This window comes from Nylanderia fulva, unplaced genomic scaffold, assembly GCF_048542155.1.
Source record: "Nylanderia fulva isolate GAGA-0341 unplaced genomic scaffold, ASM4854215v1 Scaffold4, whole genome shotgun sequence".
Taxonomy (NCBI): Eukaryota; Metazoa; Arthropoda; class Insecta; order Hymenoptera; family Formicidae; genus Nylanderia; species Nylanderia fulva.
This window is the reverse complement of record NW_028190476.1, coordinates 1653659-1677788: the sequence shown is the minus strand read 5'-3', so window position 1 is coordinate 1677788 and position 24130 is coordinate 1653659. Positions and strand designations below refer to the sequence as shown.

The window sequence follows — 24130 nt, the reverse complement described above, 5'->3', positions numbered from 1 at the left end:
GTTAAAAAAAAACAATCTATAACCTACTGTATAAACAGTGATTTCATAAGAACTTGTTAAACTCACTACTTACACAAAACAATGGAATAATAAAATAATATTAAAATAAAACAGAATAAAATGAAATATTCGATTTCGTTAACAATTTTTTTAAAGCTATTTTATTCTTTGCTTTCATTATAAAAAAAGTCTCCTCAATATTGAATTATGTCCTGAGCGATTCGATAATATAATTAAGATATAACAAAGAATTTAAACAATTTAAATAATATAGCTAACACGTACATGTGCACAGTACATAAATGCTAAAATTAAGAAAGGTAAGTTAGGAATCGTATTAATTATATTAACGATTTAAAAAAATAGTATTCGTGTTAGGTGTTCGAAAAAATAAATTAGCGATCGTTATTTTCAAAAGCGTTAAAAAACGTGAGAAAGAATCAGTTCGGACCGATAACGTGGATGACCGACAACGCTTCAATATTGAAACATCGAGAGGAATGTTGTGTGAAAGTGTGAAGTAGTCCGTGTACCGTTTTAAGACTGACAATAGGACCGATAAAACTTTATCGTTCCTTCTTGAGAGCGTGACGTCCAAGAAAGAAATATCAATGAAAGAGGGTTGAATAAAAGAATGCTTTTCCCACAAGACATAACTTCACTCTCTTAAATCCTACTGTCGACAACTCGAAATTTTGTTTTGCATTCCAAACACGTTGAAAATTGAAGAGATTTCTAATAACTGTCGAATTACTAGAGGTTTGCTAGTTCGCGAACGTGATTTGGCCTCAAGATTTATCATACTAACAAGCTTTTAAGTAGGTAAGATCACGAACTCAAGACTTTGAGATTTATTATACTAGAAAGATTTTTACTATAATATCTCTGATTAATAGGCCCCATCTTGAGATTTATTACTTCCGAAAAGATTTCGCAGTAAGTAAATTTACGAGTATGAATTTGGGATTTTGAAATTCACGCAATACCTTGCAAGTCTTTAAAATACATGAGTTTATGATCATTAATTTTGTATATTTTTTGCAATTTTATTTTAATATGATTATTTCAGATTTATCGTATAAGAAGAATTTTAATTCATATTACCAACTAATATTTAAATCTCAGGAATTGTTTTTTCAAATGTGATATATGTATATTAATTTGAGAAAAAATTTCGATACATCTCTATAAAATTAAGATATAATTTATTAATATTTCCTTTCAGAAAATGTATTAATATGTTATTATCAATCGTTTTCATAATTTTAACGATATCATTGAGCCAGAAATTTTGATCAATTGTTGAAGATTATCAAAAAATAATAAATAATAAAACAAATATCGTTTGTAATAAAGTAATGTCATAATTGGTACACATTTATCAGATTCTCGTTAAAAAAATGTTTAACACTCATACTCGAAAAGGTTATAAAACAAATGCCGATATCGAACTGATTATTACGTTATCGAAATAGAAAAGATAGATCAACCAATACTAAATATCAATAGTTATCTCAACGAATACCGAAGATAAGATCGCCTTGTAGTTGCAGCTGCAGTAGATAATCGTATTGTTCGAGGCTGAGCAAATAATTCTTCCATCGTTTTCAAATAGTTATTACAGAGTGTCCCTAAAAAGCGATAACCAATACATCTATACTATCGAAACAAACGTTCATTATAACTGCCGCACTTTGTATCAAATCAAAGAGATTTTTAGTTTAAACTTGATATATACCTACATCTAGACCATTTAAAGTAAACATTTATTATAAATGTAAGTAAATGATATTAGAATTACAGAAAAAAATGTAAGCGGCAAAAGGGGAAAGGAGATGCGAATTATTTCGAAATCAAGATAGTATTCAGGGGCAAACGATACAATTGCGATATGAAAATAAATCAAATTCAGGTTGGACCGACAGGAGTGATTTTCCTCTTTCCACTCTTCTCTCACTCTTTTTCCTCCATATATCTCGTATTAATAAAACATGAACGAGCAGCGAGGAATAATAATAATACGATTGACAGAATTATGGTTAATTGACACCTATCGATCGTTTACGATAATGGGCCAATTAAAAATTAGTGCTCTTGTCGGTTGTTTACGTCGCGCTGATGATTGCATTCACGCTCTCATCTACGCAGTTTGCACACGACGTCGCGCTACCGAATTTACGAAAATTCCGACGGCGGTCGCGCATTTACGATGCAAAATAATGCGTTGAAATTCCGCTCGGACTGTCGTCCGTGGTTGTAACTCGGCTGCCGGATTTTTTTTGTTTTCCTCGAAAGTTATATAGCGCCGACGGAAAAAGAAAATTCAGAATATTCAAATTTCTTCTAGTTAAAGGAATCTTTTAATCTCGTTTTGCTAAATTTTATAAAAAAATTCTGTTAATATATATTGTATACGTCTAAATTTACCTCTACACATATAACAATATAATCATATGTTTTTGAATTCCATAATCATTTTACAATTCAAATTACGATTTTCCGATCTCAAATTATTATAATTATCCTTAATTATTATTCTCTGATACCAATGCATATTAATACACGAAGCGAATTATCATTTAGAAGCTGTTCTAAATAAAGCGGTTTATAGTTAGGACAATGGCTTCTTATCGTGCACTACAATGCTAACGGCTGCTTCTTATTTTGCATAAAAATAAGAAGCAACTCCCGCACGGTGCGTGCACGTGGACGCATATTTCTTTTACGGTCAGTTGCTGAAGACATTAAAGTCGAAGGGATTTCGATGGGTGGCCATTGCGGCACCGTCGCGCTAACAAGACGATCTTTAAAGGAGGAAAGCGTTTCCCCAGTCACCAGTTAACATCTTTGTCTCGTATTTCTGTGTCTGGTTTGTGAATATATTCATGAGGTAACCCGCGTATCGACCGGCGCTCATTGAAACTTTCGGAAACACCATCTTGAATTGCAAGTAAAAGACTGAAGTTATATAACTGCCTTTTGTGCCGATAATAATAAACGCACAAAAATATTGTATTTAATATAATGTATGGCAATGTTGCGAATCTATACGAATTTATTTTCAAATCGATCTATCTCACAATTTTCGAGTAATCAGTACCGCGAAAAAAAAAAAAATAAAATCAGAAAATATAGCAAGAGAAGGCAAACACCTAAGTATGCGATGGAAAGAGAAATCGAGTTTGAGAAACAATATTTCGAATATATATCATAAATAACGAAGTGACATTTTTGTGATTCAAAGGCGAAAGAATGCATATCCTGTTGATATTCATTTTCCTGCATTTCGTATTATGACATCGGTTGTTCGCTCGTGTCAAGATATTGAATTAATCAAGAGAGAGAAATCGCTCTCATCGCGACTTCGCGGATGTGCATTATCGATACATCAACGCGGTCTCGCTCGAACGCGTTCTCCGGCAAAGTACAGCGGCGGGGCTTTAATGGAAGCTGTATATGCATATATATATATATATATATATATATATATATATATATATATACATAATATGTATAACGGGAGGAGGAGAAAGGGTCGGATGTGTTTCGCAGTGCCGCATCGCCCGGACGTACAATAAACCGATGTGTATTCGAAGGGGCTTAACTAGACGAACTATTCCTGCGCAGTTTCTATTAGTAAATCACCCGCGCACTGCATGGCATAGATAACGACCCCATAGCGCAGCGACAACGCCTCTTCGACGGGGGGACTTAATTAAGTATATATTAATTAAAATCGTTTCCGTGTGCCCTCTTCCCGCTAACGTCAACTATATACTCGTTGCTATAATGTTTCTCTCCACTTTATCCATTCTCTCCTCGTTCAGTTCGCTCGCATGCATGATGTCGCATATTTGCGAAAATTAAATTTTGATCATAACGTCTTTGGCATCAAAAAGTTTCAAATAAATATACAGAGACAATGGGGGAGAAAGAGAGAGAAAAAGGGAACTAAGATTTTTATTATATATTTTTTATAGTAAATATTTACATATATATACATATGTATATGAAATAATATATTAATATATATATATATAATTGATATATACCTACATATATATTTATTATAAAAAATATATATAATAAAAATCTTATAATACACATAACACACTATATACTATAAAAAGTAGCAAAAAATGCAAAAGAGAAAGACTAGCATATATATCTATCCCAAGTAAAATTTTTATACACGTGTGTATATGTGTTAAGATTTTTTTCTAAATAATCCTTCACATATCTAACAGAAATACATGCATGATTAGTTGGAAAGTTTAATTAATTGCCCTGGTGTAAAGTCCGAAAATAAATGACATGATAACGATTCGTCAGTCAAAGTTATTCAAGTTTGACATATGGGCCTCTCAAATAGGCCAGTGATTCTGAAAAGGTTCGCCAACGAAACGCCGGCGGCGATCTCAGATTTCGCGTCAATTATTCGGGCTTAATAAAAATGTACGTTACGGATGGCGAACGCGAATAAAGGAGAGTCGTCTGCCACCCGCAGCCCCCTTTCGCAAAATGCAACGTCAAGGAGACGAATCGGTGACATCGGAGAGAGGCACCCTTGTTAACATTTAACGTCATCCGCGTTTCCTTTTGTCGGAATAACCCTTTCTCTTCGAGCGGTTCAAAATCCGGTCGCACGCGTCGAATATAATATTAATCACGCAATCTTTTCATCGGCGAAATTAGTATATATTAAACCCTTGCAATATTAATTTAAATATAAAGTGAAATAGAAATTCAATTCGCTTTATTAGTCAAAAATTGCCGGCGTTGCTAAATTTTTATCACCACACTTATCGTTAGATAAGAGCAAAATATACAAAAGCAATTTCACCGATGTAGATATAGAAATTTTTCGCAATGCTCTATGTATCGTTACAATAATAAATTTTCTATTCGCGTACTGTGAGCTAGACATGGGGACTTTCGATCGAACGAGTATGTATGCATTGAGTGATGTGTTCGAGTAAGTGACATTTCATGTTTCGGCTCGCAGAAGACTCGAACGGCACGCGGGACATGCTAATAGAAATATATTCGTTTGAAGGAGCACACTCCCGCTGCGCTTCGCTCGATCGTGCGTGACTATCGAGAGAAGATTCGAGTTTAATCTTGCGAGAAATTGTAGAAGAGAGGCGTGTGTAGAATAGAAGTAGATGCGTATACGCGTATGAGTTGATATATAATAAGCAGGATATTCTGCTTGAGAGAAAAACTATTATCATCTCGACAATGGGCCCTGTATGGGAAAGTTTCGAGATTGTAGAAAGGAGATTCGAATTTTAGCTTATGAAAAATTGTCAATGTTAAAAGATATATATATATATATATGCATTGTGAAAGAAAGTTACTTATGTATACGCATGATTAATATAAGCTAGAAAGAGAGAAAAGAAATAAGTTCTCTTGCAACAATAATAAATGCACAGGTGGATATTCTCATCTTGGTTACTCATCAATCATATTTTCCGATTTTCCTTTTTATACTTCCGGCAAAATTTCTCGCGCAAAAGTGTCGCCTGCAGTGGATATGAACAACGCAATATGAACACAATGTTCATTGTATCGTTATGCCTTTTTCTGTACCGTCTGTCGACGATAAATTAAATCGTGGTCGAGTGCCACGTACGTATTTTTCACGGAGCGCGTTATCGTATATGCTTGAGCGACTCTTGTCTCTCTTTTTTTCTTTCTATCTCTCTCTCTCTCTCTCTTTCTGCCTCTTCGTTTTGCTTCGCGTTCCATCGTCTCTTCGCCTTATCGGAGACTCTTGGATTTTAATTTCGCCTTAGGGCGACAGCTCATCCTCCGATAAATAATGACCCATAGCCTCCACACGGTCGCCGAAACGTCCTCCGCGTCGCTTTTATCGGATCAAGTTTATTATGAGCTGTTCGACTGTTTAAATTTTCACGTATCGAAACATCAATCAAGAATTTCTCTCTATTTTGTGTCAGTGAGAGAAATTTATATATCTTTTATTTCGGCAATACGTATGTTATAATGGTATAGATATAAAAAGACAACACTCCGAAAAAGAATAGATCAATGCCCCATATACAATATATTTATATAGCGTTAAATATAGTTTTGCTTTTAAAGCTATCTATCCAGTTTGTAGATAATTGCTTTGTTAGAGAATACTGCGTCTATTCTAAAATCGATATAAAATAGTTAACAATTTATGTATCGAGTACAATAACTGATAATTCAATTGCGTTTTTATTATAAAATAATTTACTTATTCCAAATGAAAATAAAAAAAATTATTATATTAATTTTTATTTCGTATTATTTCCAAAATAAATATTTAAACATTCTTTAGTAGTAATTTAATAATTATCATCTACATATGGGTAATGCATACACATTATATACCTATACATACTACATTTGATAATGATATATATATATATATATAACTTAACATATTTTCTTAAAACAAAAAAGCTTGAAACTATCGAAATAAATCAGTAGAACAATTTTCTGCGGTGCGAAAAACAGGGTGTATCACGCTGTTGTAAATCACACGCACACCAGATAACGTAACAAATTGCTCGGCATCGGGCCTGATCGAGAGCAGAATGGAAACGTGGACAAAAAGGACAGCGGCTGAAGGAGAACAAGGGATCGAACACCTTTATCGAACTATCGACGAGCCTCTCGTACCAATTCCTGCGCGTGTAATTTCACGCCCAAATCGCGGAAGTTATGGCAATAGGGCTGGCGATACAAGCCATAAACGGGGTTGCCTGACCGTGAACGTACGTATATATATATATATAGGTCTCTGGCGAGATCCGAGGCCAGGTATTTTCTCTCTCTGGCGAGGCCCGGTCCCTTGAAAAACAAACAGTTAAAGCTAGGTGGTCCCTCATTAAGTTGGCACTACTCTCGGGTCGTTCCCCTTTAATTCGAGTCGATTCCGGTGCCGCACATAGAGAGAGGGGTCTCCGAAAGGACCCCAGATCCCTCGGGGCCCTATTATACACGCGCGTACGTTTACGCGCAGACAGATACGTATATGCGAGTTCGTGTGACAGGACGAGTGAGATGTTAGCTATGCAGAATCAACGTGTTCGATACGTGTCACCGCGTTGATACGCACGCTGGCTTCACGCACGTGTTCATATTTCACGTGTACGAATGCTAGCGGAGGATGTTATTACCGCGACTGCGAGAACGTAAAGAGAGAAATTATACTCAATCTTCCTCTAAAACTGGTCGTACCGTTCGCTTTTAGGAGGTTGTTTTCGACATTAATCTTGAAAAAATAATAATTATTTTCGAAGAATCGAGTTGGTAATCTCCGCCAGAGCATGGCTTCATGATAATTTGTACACGCAAAACGTGTGACCACAGTTTATTTTGTCTTGGCAGAGAGAAATATTTTAGAGAGAAGAATCTTTGTGAAAAATGTAGAAAGAAAATCATCAATTATTTTAAAAGTGTCGTCATATATGTGTCTTCTTAAAAAAATATTTCTGTAAAATATAACTATGAACTTTTGCGTACTTGATAGCATTAATATAAATTTACTGACTAAATAAAATATAAATTAAAAATTTTAGTTGTATAATACTTATAATTTAAAACAATTTGTTATGACAAATATCAAGCTAATAGCTTCTCTATAAACGTTAAGATTAACGTATAATAGTAATGATTATTCTCGACTCGAAGGTTCATAGCATCAAAGATCATACGTAGTTGCCGATACGTAGTTCGCGCAATACTCGCAGCATAAGGAAAATGCCCGATAATGGAATTACGTATAGAGAAGGGATTAGCGAAATCCCTCGAATGCAAAAGCTTATTCTATAATCTGCACAACATGCCCGCATCTCCAATGCGAATCACGAGCGAACTAACGAGCGTATTGCACTTAATTTTTTTCTCAAAATATTAATGCTATTTTAGATAATTTTCATTTATTTATATAAAACACTACGAAATTTAGCTAAGACTGTTATAATCGATTTTTCTTGTCCCAATTTCCTTTTTTTTCATTATTCTATATTCTTCTTTCTGTTAAAATTATAAAAATTATGATCAAATTTATTAATTTTGATGTCCACATATAAATATAACAGATGAGGTTTTTTTCTATCATTGTTATCGATTTCTCATGATTTATATTTTATTGCTTCATTAACCTGATACAGCAATTATATAGGAATTATATAGGAATTATATAGGATTATAATGAAATATGAATGCAGACGATTAAGGAAATGTATTTAATAAGAGCCGTTATTGTTCGTGTAGTTATAGCTCGTTGGGTCGGCAATTCGATCTTTGAAAATTCGCACATGCACACGTTCGCGTAATACTATAACACACAAATGTAAATTCGACGTTACACTGTATTTATTTATACTTGTGGTTTTATTTTACAGATACGAGTCAACTTTGCGGGAAAAGGACGATAACGTGGAAAAATTACGTAAGTAATACTTACTATATATACATATATGCACATACATCATATTTTATATATGCACGCGTATTATATATATATATATTTAGTTAATTAGTGAATATCGGTCAATTAACCAATAATTGATAACGGATAGCCGCGTAACGTTAATCATTGTGTTATAGATCTAGCGTCATCTCCCTTCCGTTTCCTTGATAAAGAACACTGCATGTTACACACGCACACAATTCTCTAACAAACAAATTCTTCCCACGCCTATATCACGCAGAATCTGTGAGTACACTAAGAAATTTAGTAACTCACATGAGCAATGTGTAAAATGTCTACAGAAATATTTCTTTAATTAGCTAGTAATAAAATGTTATAATTTAACATTATTAAGATTTTAATCAATTTTCAAGTATAATACAGAATCGAAACATTGAAATTTAAATACAAATATTTGAATTTTATTATACTTTGAAATATGAAAAACTTTTGCAATAATTAAAACAATCTTATTTCATAACGATCTGTGTCATAATAATCTTTGTAAAAAACTTTTGAAATACCATTATATTTCAATAAAATTATATAAGGAGAAATATTCATTAATTTAATTAAAAAACTAGTAAGCTTTCTTATATATTTTAATCAAGTCGTATGTGTTTATAATAAAGTATTGTATCTATGTAAATATCATGTTCTAAAAAAATTCTAAATCTCGAAAAATTAATCGTAATTATCATTATATTTTATAGAGAGTTGGTTCAATAAATTTAATCTCTAGTCATTGAAAAAATTGATAAACGCGACTTATCGAATGTACGCTGAATGATTTCACAAAATATTATTTTTCTTTCAGAGGCGAATTTATATCGGAAATAAAATTTCAAGCCATTAAAAGACAAAATAATTTTGTTCGGAAATATTTATTCAGAAAAGCATCTTATGATTAGTTCTCTTTATCTCTGTTTTTATAATTATTATTCATTGATGAATGAAATATTTTTTTATACGTAAATTTTATAGTAGTTAGATTTTTGCAATTAAAAAAACATTTATTTGTGATAAGATTGTAATTTAAATTTCAATATAAATAATATCATGGATTAATATACTAAGATTTTGCGTTATAGAAATATTTTATCGACAAGAGCATCGCGTACTCATTTCGATTCTTCCTTTGCAAGTATCCTCGCACAAAATTAATCCGGTTCTCGAAGAAACATGCACTAGCATTTATGTCTTCGTTATGTCGGCATATTTTATGATGTTGTTCGTATAACTGCTGTGTTTACGATTTTATTGAATCTGCTTATGCCGGTTTTACTTGGTACGAAATGCGTCTAATATGTCTCGCGTGAAAAGAAAAACGCAATGAATTCTTGTATTTTTAAGAATAGTTCTGAGCATGCAATAAACAAACATCGAATCGTATATGGTCAATTAGATTCGACTTTCGAGGATAGATACATTATTGCAAAATCATTAATGATTCGAAAATTCTAAAGGTAATAATTTATTCAAATAAGCCTTTTAAATAAGTTGGATAGAATTAGATAAATCAATTTTACAATATTTAGAGAAGAGATGAAACATTATAAAAGTTTTTATACTTTGATTCTCTCAATTTATAATTTAAAAAATGAACTCATTCAATTTATATGATTGATATACCTGATTTTGATAAATCAAGCAAATATTTATTATTGAAATTATTATCTATATGAATATTGAAGAGGAAAGTTAATGTTATATCGCACTTACCTTTGTTTCTTATATGCTTTATACTTTAACTTTGTACAACTACATTATTTTATAATTTTATCTCTTCTTGCTTGGTTTTTCTGACCATTTATTAGAAGTATGGCTAAAGTTTCGGTTAAGTAAGTGTTTGAAGTTTTACACCATTTATTCGAAAATATTATGCTAAAGTTCTCAGATTATACCAACTCTAAGTATCCAAAATTGATGTTGACAGCTTAAGAGATATCTCTTTTCATAAGAGAGTTAACCTTTTGCTTTCGAAATATTTTTATCGTGACATTAAGCTATTACACTATTTTATATTGAAAGTTCATGCTCCGAGTTCAATGTTTTTCAATAAAATTAAAAGGTTTAATAATAACGCGATAAATCATCTACATCTGTAAGCCCGATTAACTTTGTCTTTAAAGGTAAACCGCCTGATATAGCGATTGATATTCTTATCATTATTTATTTAAGGAATATAACTGGAAAGAGATAATAATGTGTGTGTAAGAAACTAATACTCTCGTGACATATAAAAGTCATATGCAACATAAATATCTTATTCCTGCAAAGTTATTATCTCTTATGCTTGTTCATAAAAGATTAATGTTGTATCACATGTCGTTAGGATTTTTCATTGATTTCAACATATGTACTTGTAAAGCTGACGTTTCATTTCAATAAATCTACAGACATCCGGTTGTCTTTATTTTATAGTTTAATTAAATTTTTTGCTTTTAGAAGGCAAAACTGTAATAGAACTATACATTTTTAAAATCCTGATAATGACTGATAAGAAAAATACTGTAGGCATTTAACAAAGTGAGACGCTACGTGAATTTATCTTAGTTTATCTGAAGACATTTTGTTTAATGATCAGAACTATTGGTTTAAATAATCGAAAACTCTCGAACTATTGAAAATAATGCCAGAACTCTCAATTATTTATAAGTTTCATCAAATGAGACGCTCGTTTTATCTAATCTCTTCCCGTTACTGCTATAAAATGTTATAAATAATTTCTTACTCACCGATACGATGCAATATCGGAGTTATACTACACAGCTACATTGATCTGAAAATAAAATATTCAAATTATGTATATACATACACACACATATATATATATATATATATATATATATATATATATATCTCCATGGAGATAAATAACTTTACCAGTAGCAAATTAATAAATTGAGTATAATTGTTATAAATTATATTTATGTTGCAAATACCTCATTGTTGACCCGATGTCGCCCGATGCCTCCCCGGGCCTCCTCCTCCTCTCTTGGTCTTTTGTAGCACTCGCGACACTCGCGAAAACACGAATAATTACGATCGCCCGACACTTTACACGGCACTCTCGACGCGCGATACTTTACACGGCACTCCCGACGCGCGATACTTTACACGGCACTCCCGACACGACGCGTGAATCGCACGCGTATTTCGCGTACATTGCATAATGAGAAAAAACGATGCAAAAACTATAAACTCACGAAACAACATCCGTTCGGCACTCGAGAATCTCGCAGTCAAATTCACGTAAAACTTATTAATAATGCTATCTGTAACAATTAAAATACATACATATATTAGAACAATTTTATTATTTCGCATTAAATGTATTAGAAATAAATTTATATATTATATAATAGTACATATATATTATATAAAATAAAATAAAACGAAGCAACATCTGTTCGGCACTCGAGAATCTCGCAGTCAAATTCACGCAAAACTTATTAATAATGCTATTTGTAACAAATAAAATACATACATATATTAGAACAATCTTATTATTTCGCATTAAATGTATTAGAAATAAATTTATATATTATATAATAGTACATATATATTATATAAAATAAATATATATTATATATATAATATATATAAAATAAAATAAAACGAAGCAACATCTGTTCGGCACTCGAGAATCTCGCAGTCAAATTCACGCACAACTTATTAATAATGCTATCTGTGACAAATAAAATAAATACATATATTAGAACAATTTTATTATTTCGCATTAAATGTAGTAGAAATAAATTTATATAGGTATTATATAATAGTACATATATATCATATAAAATAAAACTGTAAATATATGTATACATATATAATTATGTTACATTACTTGAAAATTAAAAAGAGAATTATCAGTTTAACGTGAAAAGGAAAATCGTATATTTATCAAAGTAGTCGACACGACATAATCGTAACATTAAAAGGATCTCATCACTCTCTGCAATTTCTCTGGCCCTTATACTAAAACAAAACTCGAATATGATCAGTTCTTAAATATGACCAGACTAAAAGTAATCAACGATTTCGAAGAAAATATTCTTGATATCTCCATTACTTGTTGGACGCGTGAATTCCTGCTCGTTTTCTCGTCATCGGCATGAACTGTGAGATTGAATGGCGGCACGGAAGGTTAAAGGAAAATGCAGACTTCGATTCGACAATAGGCTACCTACGGCCCCTTACACCCCCACTCGCTCTTTCTCTCCCTTTTTTTCTATCGTCCCTTTTTGAGTATACTCCGGAATCTCGACCGGACCAGCTGCTTTAATGCTGCGGAACTGACTGTAACGCGCCGGCAATTGTCATGGTCTCGTGAACTGTAAAGCGCGCTAGGGAACATGCCACGAGCGATTCTGTCCAGGTTTATGTTGCATCCTCGACTGTTGACATTTGCCACCGGGCCTGGGTGTTGTCTGCGATCGCCGGCACGAATCGTTTACATCGAGATAGAAATAGGGATAAAATAAGCAAATACATATATAGATATCGAGGGAAGGACCGTGACAAGGATTTGGTTGCCCGGTTAATTAGGCAACAATGGTATAGATCATGAGGGACACACGTCCAGGATTTATATTCAAAGTATTTTACTAGAGATTTAGTCTACTATAATCTGTGAAATTAGTTCGAAAAATAATAATGGCAAATAGACGAAGGCACATTTTTTACGAAACTCAAATTGTCTCTATTGTCAAAACTTTTATTTCTTCTATGAATTATTTTGTTTATATTTATTTTTTATATTTCTTTCTAATAAATGTACTTATTTAGTTTTTCGAATATTACATTTCATATAAATTTTAACCTTTTCATTTATTCCTTTTTGTTCTCACAATAATTCTTTCCCTATCCTTACAATGATATTCCTCACTGTCGGATTCTGTTTGAAAATAATTTGCCTGCGCTTGTTTGACTTTTGTCTGAACGTTTAAAGTTAACTAGCATAGAATTTAAATTCTTAAACAAACTCGAGCTTTCTTTGATTCATTGTACGAACTGTGACGGCAGTTATCGAGAGACGTTATCAGCCGTGCGAAACGACGCCACAAATTCCATACGATGTTTTAAGACGCGTTTGCGAGCCGCCGCGCCGTTGGATTAAAGCGTCATCGCGGTACCGTGTCACCGAGTACAACTGCGATCCTGCGAACGACCCTTCGGAGAATAAACTCCCTTCCAGTATTTATGGACTTTTGGGATTAGCGGGGGCGAGGGAGCGAAGTAACCTCCGCGCACGAGAGAGCATCTCTTTTGTAAACTCGGTCACGAAACACCCCGACGACGAGAGGCGACCCTCTCCTGCCGCGATGTAGATCGCGATCTACCTTGTTTATGCGATACTCTCGCATAAGGGGTGCTCTTTTGTCCGCGGTTGATTCTCGCCGGGAGATACTGTCGAATGAATTTCGGGGATGGCGACGATATATATTTCGCGCCCGACTCCGCTTCCACGTGGTCTTTAGAAGCTCATCTGCTCACGTATGTTTTTTTCACAGACTTCAAACGCAAACCCATTTATCAATGCAATTTTGATTTTGATTTGATGTGTACAACACGGAAAAAATATTAGCCATCATAGCTGAATTTTATAGCTCTATATTACACCTAAAATTTAGTTATCATGCCTAAATTTTAGCAATGGTAACTAACATTTTTCAACTGTAGTTAAACTTTGTTAAACTACAGTAAAAAAATATTAGATATAAAAATGTCATAGCTAAAAGGCATGATAATTGAATTTCAGATATAATATAGGTATGACAGCTAAAATTTAGCTATGTGTAAAATTTTTTTATATTGCCTATTATATTCTATTCTTATTTATATTTAATTATATGTACGTACATTACGATTCTCTTTAACGTCATTCATCGTATTTTAATTATTAATTTATTGCTTCTTTTAGCTCATTAAAATAATAAATTTTCATTAGTTCAATCAAAAGAATAAATATAATATAGTACTATAAGCTAATATTTAAGTAAAGATGAGAAAAGTGAAGGTGAAGCGTAGTCCACCTTCACGTCAACAGAAACTTCTCGATGTTTTCCGCAGTTTTCGAGACAGGCGTGCGTTTAAATGCGAGAGTTTGCGACCTCTCCCTTGGATTGTTTTCCTTCATCGTGGATAATTTCCCGTCTGCCACTTGCACCTCGCGCGGTAATTTATTGTAAACGCGAAGGCGGACGCGCCGGTTTAAATGATTTTCCTGATACGGCAGCGAACGGATGGACGGACAGACACGGAAACGTTTTCCGTCGCGACGTTAACGATTCATTACAAAAGTGTAAATTAGCGAAAATCGTATCTCGCAGCTATCTCGTATTGCTCATCGCCGGAAATATGCCATCATCGTTCAAGAAACATGAAGTTTTTAATATTGATATATACATAGAGATGATTGACTTAAAAACTGTTTGCACAATTTATGTATTTTTCGAGATTGTTCTTAAAATTATATACACATACGTATTGTGACGCGAATACTTTTCATTAATTGTAAACAAGTCATTTAATAAGTTTTGGAAAAATTATGCATTATTAACTGTTAATATAGAATAAAATCTTATTTTCAATGAATTTCGGATTTTCTTAATTATTATTTCAATACAATCTAAAATTATGTAATCAAGGAAATATTAAATATCAATTATTGGAAAACTGATTGTGAAACACAAAAATGGAAAATTTTAATGGAAAAGAAAGATTTTAATTTAATCGAAGTTTATCATGTACATAAATGACAAGCGCTAATTTTAAGACACTTTGTCTTATGATTAGTTATTTTAAATTAGATTCGTTCATTTAGCAAAACGAAGATTTGGGCATCACAAAAGAAACTTGTTTTCTTCCGCTTATTTTAGACGACTTCGATATCTCCAAAAGTATTTTGAATTAATAATTGAAATATAAAATAAGCTTATAGAATAAATTTATAAATATATAACTGTCATTTCGATAAATAAAATATATCGAGTCCGTATTCGAGAAGCAAATATTTTTAGAATGGAAACAATACTTCACTTTGCATTCGTATAATCGATGAAATACGTAGTATACAGTAACGTTGCTTTAATTTTGTAAACGATAATACTGAAAAACAATGTCTATAAATAATAACTAAATAAATAAATAGAAATTTGCATTCAATATTTTATGAAAGAACATTTTGTCATAAATTAATTTATAATTCATCATAATTTCATAGCACTAGCGTTAGTATGAAGTTTTCATTTTTCATGTATCTTTTTATCAAGTTTCATTACAGATATTGTTAAATTTATTATATTAATCAATCAATTTTGTTTCTTTAAATCTTTTTATTAAATATTATATTCGATATACAAAAAATATTTATTTAGGAATCTAAAACATTCTAAATATATACTAATATATAAGTATCACATAAAGAAAATATTTAATATTTTAAAAAATCAAAAGAATAAATAGTACAAAAGCATTTTATGTATACTTTTTCCGTTGCCTCATTGAAATAAGCAAAGTAATTATATCAATTGTATTATATATATAAATATTATATAAGATATATTATCCATTTTATATTCTTATCTGTTTATATATACATACATAGGTATATGTATATATACAAATTTCAATATATTTTTCTTTGTATTATTTTTATTTCTTTGCATTATCATTGATTAATATATTATATATAATTGCTATTATTGATCTCACATTATTTTCCTATTTGATTCATACTAATAATAATATAGGTAGCCACATTGTTTTGATAATGTAGTACTGAAGGAATGAAGAACAGAGAGAGTATAAGCTGTTTATATGTGTGGATTATGTGTGAAAATCTATCGTCCTTGTAACTGTGTGACTCGTAATCAAACAAACAATGTACATACAAATTTTAATATATTTTCCTTTGCCTTATTTTTATTTCTTTGCATTATACCATTTATTAATAAAATATATTATAATAAAATATAATAAAATATATATTATATAAAATATATAAATTAAATATATATAATTGCTATTACTTAAATCACATCATTTTCCTGTTTCATTCATTATAATAATAGTAGGTACTCACATTGCTTTGATGACGTTGTATAGAAGGAATGCAGAACTGAACACAAGTTATTTATATGTGTGGAAATCTATCGTCCTTGTAACTATGTAACTGTAATCAAACAAAACAATGTATATGAAATTGGTATTTATTTTCTTCTATGTAACAGTATCAATGATTAAATAATAAGAGTTTAATACATTTTATCTCGAGATGAAATTGAAGAAAACAAATTTATTGAACGAAAGCGTTCGTTTGACACGAATTGAATACGAAGTCACGATTTCAAGCGTTGTAAATCGCGTACGTGATATCGGAATATCCCGATGCGAGAACCGCGACTAATACTCTCTCCGAGAGAGATATCGATAACTATGAATTCAGTCATTTCGCCGAGAACTTTGCGGTATTGCACAATTTCGAACTTTTCGCAACTTCCAAATAGCTATTTTACAAGTTTCAATAACGGTTAATACTTTAAACGCCATAGGACGTCTATAAGACTGTTCAATATTTCACGATGTTCGTAAATGATACCTCAGCTTTAATATGTAGACAGATTTTTTTTCGAAGATTCCTTCTCAAGCGGATTTAAAGAAAAAGAAAGAATGAATGAAGAAAGCATAACAAAATCTCATATATTCTTGTTCCGAGAACCCGTCTTCCGTTTCCACGCCAGTGTGTGTATGTGTGTGTGTGTGTGTGTGTATGAATGAGAGTGAGAGTGTTAACCGATAAATTTTCTGTCTCGCCAGACTATATCGACGCGAATTGTTAGATAACCAATCATATATATATAACACGGTATCGTTAGTCGAAGATTCGCGCTATCAGCTTGGTCGCGCAGGAATAACACGATCGCAAACGGTGAAACTGACTTTCAAGTTGGCCGCGACGAAAATTCCACGGAACGCGTTTACACGAACCATATAGTTAGAAAGAGACGCGCGAGGAGAGAGTATCTTCACCGACTTGAAGGTAGTCACGGGACGCAGCGGGGTCGGGCGCGGAGCACGTAGGATACGCAGAGGGCCGAGGTGAGTCGAGAACTGCCGAGCAGTATGGTGGGAGAAGCGAAGTGGTGGGGGAAGCCGCCGCCGCCGCTCTACTGCGGTGGTGGGGGGGAGACGCTCGCTCGTTCCCTGCGCTCACTCAGTTCCTCCGTCGCCGCTGTGAGGAGTGTGTCGTGCCGATGTCAGGGAACGTTTTGTCGCGCATTCTCGTTCCCTTCGGAGTCGCGTCGCGACGGGTGTTACGTTTGTGCTTCTAATACGCTTCATTACGCTCTAATACGTTCTTAAACGGCGCCCTTTGTCATCGTCGCCGTTTATCTCGCCGCGATATTCCACCATGGAGACTCGCAATTTTCGTGCGTTACGGTGAAATAGCGCCACGGGCGCTATCGCGCGACCAACTTCAGGGTGTACGAAATTCACAGTGAAACGCGGGCGTCTTTCCCGCGCGTCGCGAAATCTCAATTGCGCGATATCGCGAAGTGGTGCGTTAACTTGATTCGCCCCCGGGGATCTGATTCGTTCCTGGAATCCGTTCGAGGAAATCCTCCGAGACGAAGGACCGATAGAGGAGAAAACGGAGTAACGCAACCGGAGCCGGAGATTGCAGCCGTCGGCAGGACGTGCCTCGGCTAAGTTCGCGCAGCCAGTATCTGTGTCAGGATCGCTTGGCGGGTCTCCGAATTTCAGGAAATTTCGACAGGATATAACGAGGCCGGACCTCGATCAGTGTGTTTCGTGCGACGGTGACAGTGACAGTTTGGTTCTGTTTCGGTTTTTCATTTTTGTGCGATGTGCTACCGTCCCACCGTTCTCCGAATCTTCTGTCTCGTAAGTACCACAAATTTATCGGTTCTCAATTATTTATCTGGTGTATCTCTGTGATTGTTTTCTTCTAATTTTGTTCGGCATATTCACGCTTGCGATTCGATTTCGGAGATGCGCGAATATGGTGTGTGTGGCGTCTCATTTCCACTGGCATGGAAATTGATAAATAATTAAAAAGTTTTGGGACGAATACGTTTTTTTTTCGATTTTGAAGCGGATTATGTGCGGATTTCAGTGCTGCCAACTGTCAATCTGAAATTGATAATTTTACACATGTGTACCAAATCGCGTCGTTGCGATGCAATACTTGTGACAAGCTGCGATTTTGGCGCTTCAATCACGGTCTAATAAATTACCTAGATGTGCATTAATTTACCAAATCGCGCACAATCTCTAACGTAAAAAATTGCGTGCCATCGATTTGCACACTAAAAATATTGTTAACCTGTCTAAACCTTTCAACTAAATATTATTTTATTAATTGAACATATAAGAATATTTAGATTAAATGTAACATTAAATTTTACAAAATGTATATTTGACTTAAATACTAATATATTTAATTAACACTAATATGTTTAATTAACAAAATAGTAATTTAGTTGAAAGATTTAGTCAAGTTAACAATTTTTTTTTCAGTGCAGTGATTCATTAGCCGCTTTATTTTCAAGTGTTTTAAAGTTCTTGAGACTCCTGAGTTTAAACAAATAGTTCTGATTGTTAAAGCAAAAAATGCTGTAGGACAAAGTGCTTTCACTTCAATATCTGTATACTGAAAGAAATTCTTAACTCAAAGAAGACCCGATTGCACGAACATTATTTTGGCTTTAAAATGCAAGACTTAAATATGTATCTATCTTTATTTTTTTCTAAATAAATAAAGATGAAGACATATTTAAGTCTCACTTAAAGCTGAAATGACGTTGGTGCAATCAAGCCTAAATCTTTCATTAAATTTACTATTTTGGTAGTTTAATATACATATATTAATATTTAAGTCAAATATACGTTTTGTGAAATTTAATAGATTGTATTTAATTTAAATATTTTTATATGTTTAATTAACAAAATAATATTTAGTTGAAAGGTTTTGTCAAGATAACAAACTTTTTTAGTGTAGATATACATATCCGGTTATCTTTAATTAAAAATATATATATATATATTTTGAAAATGAATATAGAAAGTATATACTAGCATATTTTTATAAAATTATTTTTTTTTCTTGAAATATAATACTTTCTTCTTGAAAATGAAAATGAAAGAAGAAACTAGAAGCAACTTGTCATCGCGAAGTTTACTTAACTCTATTCTGTCATGTCAGGAGAAACGTGTATATTTTTATTCACATCTAACAATGAGAAAATTAAAATCTTTTTTAATTTTTAAATATAAAAAGAGAACAAAAGATGTGTATCCACACAAATTAAGAATTGATTAACATTGTTAAAATATACATCCACTTATAATTTCATAATGACAGAAAAGCGAGATTTTATTAGAATTGCGAAAATGTATATTTAATATGTATGATATAATTCAAGCATTTATGCGGGATAGATCAATATTGAACTTTGTGGCAAAATTTAAAGAAACATCGCGGCATCGCGCGGAATAAGTTTTACCGCCATCGCGTAGCGGAACTTCAGAATGAAGTTCTTTGAAATTTAGGTGCCGGTCGCGTGATCGAGAAGTAGATTCGAGGGGAGCGCGCCTGATGATTCATTTATATCAATATTGGGTGGGCGCGGAGCGATTAGAGTTCGTACCGTTGCGTTGTCATCCGTACACGCAACGCACGCACTCATCACTTGCGTAACACTTTGCGGCTTGTCGACATTCTATGACGCCCGTCGTCTCGTAATCCTCAGCTAATTGTTCAAGACACAATGCAACAGATGAAAAGACATTTATTTTGTCATATCATCTTTTCCTTATATTGTGTGCGTGAAGCTATAGTGTGTCTCATTTTGTGACATATGCTCGAATTGTATTGTACCAAATAGGTACATTTGCAATTCTAAGCAAATGTCTTCCTGTCATGAAATCAAGTGGATCTATATATTTACAATTTTAATTAGTACTAAATTAGTACAAGTATATTCATCTTTTGGTCCTTTCTTATATATTTTAAAAATTAAGAAAGGTTTTGATTTTCTCAAATGTGAATAAAAATATACATGTTTCGCCTGATAGAATAGCTACATTAGAGTTGTAAACTTTGCGATGACAAGTTGCTTTTAGTTTTTTCTTTCATTTTTATTTTCAAGAAGAAAGTATTAATATTTCATAAAAAGAAAACGGTACCTTTTTTTAGGAAAATAATGCTAATATAGGTACTTCCATATATTCATTTTCAAAAAATATATATATGTACTTTTTAATTAACATGTATATGCCTCACGTGCTATAAAAATCTAAAAATTAAGAGAAGACTCTTATTTCATTATTTTCAATATCGAAAAATTAAGAAAATGTCAATTTCGAGTGAAATGATGTATAGTCACGTGCTCAATTCTTAATAGTTGATTTTACACATAGGTCTTGTTTTGCAATATCATGATTTATCGTATCATTGTTTTGATGACAGTTTTTAATTAGAAACACTTGTCATTAATTATAATGTGTGCAATTAAGAAAAAAATGCTCATCATTCGCAAAATATATAATTAACAACAAAGTACATATCATAGTTTGTCATTATTAAACTATACCTTTGTTTGAACAATGAAGTATCATATCATTGTTTTTCAAAATTACAAAACCTAAATGCAATTGTCATCAAAACATTTAATATTGCTTTATTATAAAAATAAAACATTTAGGAAATTGTAAAATAAATATCCAAAAAATTGAAAACGATTATTAAGACTTTGTTATTTATGTTCGTATTTAATAAAAAATTCTTATTAATTTATATTATTTTACATTGTTCATTCACATTTATTTAAAAAAAACTTTTAAATCATAGAACTGCTGTTTTTTCACAATCAATGTTTTTTTCGACATTGTATTATCAAAAACAAGGCAAGATGTAAACGAGAAATTATTTACGAGCGGGCTAGCTGATGGTCGCGGACTTTCGTGTAAACAGACTAGTTTGTATTCTCGGGGCAACGTGCACGCGCGCTTTGAGCATTGACTTGTAAAACGAGACCAAACAGGAGGTCTTCCCGCGGGACACGTCAAAGCGAGCCTTCCGTCGCTCCCGGTAATCTTTGGCTTAATGACACGACATCGCGTCGCTTGCATCGTCTCACGAATTATCCTTAGAAATTCAAAGCAGCTCGGTAGTCACAAATTTAAATCTCCAAATGCGCAAGTTTCATTCGCCGTCTGTGCGCGATCCAGATCTTTGAAAGCTTAAAATAAGTTTTCTGATATAAGAAAAAGATAGTCTTTTCTAATATCTAGAGCTAGTAGTATATTTAGATATCCTCAAAAATCAAATTACGTTTCCAGAAATTATATATCTTTTGATATACAATATTAAATGTACGATAAAATATAAATAAAGCAACTTTTGATTGAACTAAACTTTTGATTGTGCATGATAATATTTTGATGATAATTGCATTTAGGCTTCGTATAATTTTGAGAATGTATTAAACATGTAAACAATGATATGATACTTTATTGTTAAAGATATAGTCCATTTTTAACAAACTGTACTAATAACATGCACTTCATTGTTAATTATGCCTCTTGCAAATGATGTGCACTTTTTTCCTAATTGCGCACATTATGATAATGACAAGTGTTTCTAATTAAAAACTATTAGAACAATGATGCGATGATTAATCATGATATTGCAAAACAAGTAAGTAAAACTATTAAGAATCTAGCGTGTGCGCGTGACTAGATCGTTTTTCTGCAATTGACATCTTCCTTCTATTTTCATTGATGATAAATCAAATTTCAATGCGAGAAGTTGCTGATTGAAAATCAAAGGTTGCATTTCCGCGCCGCTACCGAGATTTCTCTCTGTCGCAAAAGTTGCGAAAACGAAGTACGGATTTATTCACGCGTGGAAAGTAAACCTAGCAATTCGTAGTAGCACACTTGAATTAGAATTGATTTCGATTTTGCATTGTAAATTTGTAAAAAAAAAAACACTAATGGAAAATGGAGAATTGCATTATTAAGTTTCAAACTTTCACACATTTTTCTCTTTTGTTTTCTATTAAATAGGAGACACAAATAAATTGGATTACTATATAAAAAATATCATACATGTGTCATAGAGTTTTGTTATACATATATCATGTTTCACGATGCATTAATGCTTAACACACGAGTAAATTTTGCTTATGCAGCACAAAAACAAACAGACGATTGCATTTCTAATCAGGCGAAATAAAATTTACGTAATTAACATTTTTCAGATTCAATTTCCATGTTTGTTCGTAGCAATATATGCGAGTTATATTTGTATAGCATTAAAAGTTCATTTTTTATATAGCTTCTAGATATGTAACATTTATTAATATTTAATCTCATATGCGCATTGTCAATTTAAAGAACTTAAAGTGTTAACAAGTCATTTTCATATTTAAGAATATTATCCTCTTTATATATGTGTTTGTTATTAATTATATCGATTTTATCTAAACATATCACATAATTAAAAATAAATATAAATCTATTTAAAAATAAGTGCTTGCTGACGTATTCAGACAGTTTTCTATTATAGCAGTGCTTATTTAAATTTTTCTCGAAACAAAATATAACTTTAGTTAACTGTGAATATAGTTCTAATACGAAATAATATTTTCGAGCAAAAACTAAATAAAAAAATTAAAAATACACATTTACGCGATTGCAACAGTTTGATCCGCGGACATGATGCACAAAATTTGTTCATAATCCTTCGTATTTTCATTGCTGATTACAGAATTAAATTGAACACATGCGTTTGTTGTTATTGCGAATTTTCACCAATCCAATTTTCACACACGATTGTTGCAACAATTTTCGGAATATAAAATTTGCATCACAAATGCATAAATAACAATAACTTCTATATTCGTGTTATATCCGCGTACATTTCACTTAATATAAGATTTCATACGTAAATTAAAAAATTGCAAACCGGAGTAACATGCATTTACACACGATCTCTGTTGTGATAAAAGCAATTTCTAGATTTTCCATCAATAAGATTTTTCTGGCGATGCATCTTTTTCGAAAAATCACAATCCGTATCACTACGAAATGATATCGGAAAAAGTTTCTCACTTCGATTTTTCATCAGTTTAATTCACATCTGAGATTGGAAGGCAAACAATAAAAAATAATTGATAGGTGTATTTCAGCGATCAAGCGACGTTCGCGAGATCAAAATCACAATTTTTTCGAAACGAACGCACAAGCGAGTTCATGTTAACAAATTAATTTCCAATCGAGGCACTCCGACTTCGAACAGCGCTTTCGCATTTTTTTTCACTTTCGTCACAGACTCACAGAATATAAAAATTTCGTGCGTTCGATGCTTCAAACCGCCGCCGCATTCCGTTCCGTTGCTTCAAATTGAAGCTCGTTTTAATCGTGATCAGAGTCGGTCGATGTGATGATACTTCGATACACATATATCTCATTTTATAAGATATATATGTTGAAAATAATATAAATTTAAAATAAAGAAATAAAGAATTAAAAATAAACAATTTTAAAAACATACACAAAAATGAGAAAAAGTTTTAACTGTTTTATAATAACAAAAAAGTGATCCGATTGCCAGTTGAA

At 32.4% G+C, this 24130-nt stretch overlaps 1 protein-coding gene and 1 long non-coding RNA gene across 7 annotated transcripts in view; one reads left to right on the top strand and one right to left on the bottom strand.

Moving 5' to 3' along the window:
- LOC114944897 (uncharacterized) overlaps positions 1–17527 on the bottom strand; it is a 188784-nt gene extending 171257 nt beyond the window's left edge. The window contains exons 1-4 of the long non-coding RNA XR_014925468.1: positions 16745–17527; positions 16566–16655; positions 11422–11754; positions 11215–11258 (exon numbers count right to left, since the gene is read on the bottom strand). This is a non-coding gene — a long non-coding RNA (uncharacterized LOC114944897). The remainder of the gene's footprint in view (positions 1–11214; positions 11259–11421; positions 11755–16565; positions 16656–16744) is intronic.
- LOC114944894 (latrophilin Cirl) overlaps positions 1–24130 on the top strand; it is a 422503-nt gene that overhangs the window by 86843 nt on the left and 311530 nt on the right. For 4 of the 6 annotated variants that reach the window (XM_029320954.2, XM_029320955.2, XM_029320956.2 and 1 more), the window contains exon 1: positions 17711–18388. The gene's annotated coding sequence lies outside the window, so the exon portion shown is untranslated. Of the gene's footprint in view, positions 1–8408; positions 8456–17710; positions 18389–24130 lie in introns of those variants that run through there. The other 2 variants (XM_085486054.1, XM_085486055.1) reach the window with 1 other exon arrangement.